The following is a 3000-nucleotide window of genomic DNA, read 5'->3' on the forward strand; positions in this document are numbered from 1 at the left end:
AAACACCGTGCATCCATGTAGTACAGGCTCAAAAAAGAAATAACAAATCTGAATAGGATTTCACACATGAGTATAGTATAAAACACATACAACAACCAAAAGCAATGGGGGGGGGGGAGAAAAAAAAAACGGGGGGAACATAGGGGAAGAGGAAAAAAGGCACTACCCAGAAAGCCATGGAGCCCACACTTTGTCAAACTTCCAAGGACAACCCCGATTAATGTACATAAGTTTATACATGGTTAAAGCTGCATCCACCCATGCCTCCCAAGCCAATAACTCTGGAGGGGTCGGGGAGGTCCATTTAAACAAGATCTCTTTTTTAGCATAAAACAGAAGGTAAGATATAAGAAGCTTAGCGTGATGGGATTGCCGTTCATCCTCGTGAATGCCCAACAGGGCCAGCTCCAGCGAGAGAGGCAATGTCAAATGAACCTGAGGTTAATCTCAGCAAAAATCTCAGACCAATAGCCCAGAATTATGGGGCAAGACCAAAACATATAAAAAATGGACCCCGGCTGCACACGACAACAGGGACAAACAGGGTCCTAGGCAGGGTAAATTGCATGAAGCCTCTGATGGGTATAATAGACTCTATGAAGGAATTTGACCTGAATCATTTTATCTCTAGAAGAAATGACCAGCTTAGGACCCTTTTCTGGATAGTCCTCCCAGCCCTCTCTGTCCAAGGTCGGAATATGAACCCTCCAGTGGTCGCATACACGCTCAAGCTTAGGAGAAGTAACATTAAGAAGCACCCCATACAGAGCCGAGAGAGGCTTCACCAAATCAGGCAAAGTCACCAGTTCCTCTACAGAGGAGGGCAGGTGCCTTGCTGAGTTGAGCCCTCACAGCATGACCCAATTGGAGGTATCTATAGAACATATGCGGTGGCAGTCTAAAAGTAATGGAGAGCAGGAAAATGGATAGAAGATCCCCCCATGGCATAATGTCAGCCAAAGTCTTAACCCCAGAATGCGCCCAAATTAGACGGTCATGTTGGTTATGTGTTAGAGAAGACACAAGTAGCTTGTGATGAGGCAGAACTTGGTTTACTTGTGTGGCTTAAGTTGCAAACATACAAAACATTTCAGCAGACTGTAAGAGCAGAGATCTTGGTTTTGAAGATAGAGAGAGATGAAAGAGAACCAACAAGTTTACAGATAAGCACAACTGGTAACCTTAGTGTACAGTGCCATCTACTGGTCAAGTGATATTAACACACAATACTGTATATAGTACATGCTGTTGCATCCCCAACACCCCTTCTCAACGGCATGTGCATAATTATATGATATTTAGTCTCTTTTGTAGAAAACAATGACGTTCCCTTGGCAGAGGTTTGGTGAGTGCATCTACAGTCATCTCCTCTGATGGGCAGTACTGGATGTCGATAACCCCTTGTTCTTGCATGTCTCTGAGCAGATGATATCTTACATCAATGTGCTTGGTTCTTGGGTTAATCTTCTCAGAGTGTGTAAGCTTTATGCATCCCTGATTGTCTTCAAAGATGGGTGTGGGTTGTGACATATTCAGTCCCATGTCTAGTAGAAGCTGACGAATCCAAATGGCTTCTTGACCTGCATATGCTGCTGCTATGTATTCTGCTTCAGTTGAAGAGAGTGCAACAGTCACTTGTTTCCGACTAGACCAGCTTATGGTTCCTTGTCCATACTGGAAGATGTAACCACTTGTAGATCTGCGGTCAGTGGTGTCTCCAGCCCAATCGGCGTCCACATATGCAATCAGTTTTGGGTTTGACAATGCTGGAAGTCGCAGCTTCATCCGATTTGTTCCCTTTAGGTACTGCATTACCCTCTTTACTGCATTCCAGTTGCGTTGACACGGTGTTGCGACTTTCCTGCAAAGTATTCCCACTGCTGCGGCGATGTCTGGTCTTGTCACGGTGGCGATGTATAGCAATTTTCCGATTGCCCTGCGGTAATAATCATTGTTAGGTAACAAGTTTTCTGTTCCATTGTTTTTTGGATAATCTGGTTCCATTGGTGTTTTTGCTTCCTTTGCATCTTGCATGTGAAACTGTTCTAACATTTCTGTAATTTTCTGACTGTGGTTAAGAAGATAGCTTCCATCCTCTTCCCGCTCTGTTTGAATTCCTAGGTAGTGAGTAATGTTCCCCTACTCTTTAATTTCAAAATTTTGTTTCAGTTTGTGAACTATTTGGTCATAGTCCCCTTCTTGTTCAAAACACGTCAAGATGTCATCAACGTATATTAGGATATATGGCCATTTGTTCTCTTGATTCTTTGAATACAGACATGGATCTGCTTTACTTTTTGAGAACCCTTCCTTTCTGAGTATTTCGTTCACTTTTTCATTCCATGCTCTAGCCCAGGGGTGGGCAAACTTTTTGACTTGAGGGCCGCAATGGGTTCATGTATTGGACCCGGGGGCTGGACCAAGAGTAGATGAATGATGTGTATGTGTCATCCATAGTAAGTATAGTAATATTCCCGCATGGTAAGCATAGTAATTAATCCCCCATATAGTAATTCATCCCCCATAGTAATTCATCCCCCATAGTAATTCATCCCCCATAGTAATTCATCCCCCAATATAGTAATTCATCCCCCATCGTAATTCATCCCCCATATAGTAATTCATCCCCCATATAGTAATTCATCCCCCATCGTAATTCATCCCCCATAGTAATTCATCCCCCATATAGTAATTCATCCCCCATCGTAATTCATCCCCCATAGTAATTCATCCCCCATATAGTAATTCATCCCCCATAGTAATTCATCCCCCATATAGTAATTCATCCCCCATATAGTAATTCATCCCCCCTATAGTAATTCATTCCCCATATTAATTCATCCCCCATATTAAGTCCCCAAGTCCCCCCTGTGTCAATTCACTTACCTTTGCTCCGCGCGTTCCTCTCGCCGTGCTCCCACGCCGTTCCGGTGTTGCATGAAAATCTGTCTCCTAGGAGGATCTGTCCCCCTCGACGTATCTGCGCATGTGCCAGTTTCA

The 3000-nt window shown here is 43.7% G+C and overlaps 1 pseudogene; it reads right to left on the bottom strand.

Annotated features, from left to right (window-relative positions):
* Positions 1–1361: 1361 nt before the first annotated feature.
* On the bottom strand, positions 1362–2034 carry LOC149460916 (uncharacterized; annotated as a pseudogene).
* Positions 2035–3000: the final 966 nt, after the last annotated feature.

The sequence above is a fragment of the Staurois parvus genome, unplaced genomic scaffold (assembly GCF_062004578.1).
Source record: "Staurois parvus isolate SC_StPar_1 unplaced genomic scaffold, SC_StPar_1.0 ptg000217l, whole genome shotgun sequence".
Taxonomy (NCBI): domain Eukaryota; kingdom Metazoa; phylum Chordata; class Amphibia; order Anura; family Ranidae; genus Staurois; species Staurois parvus.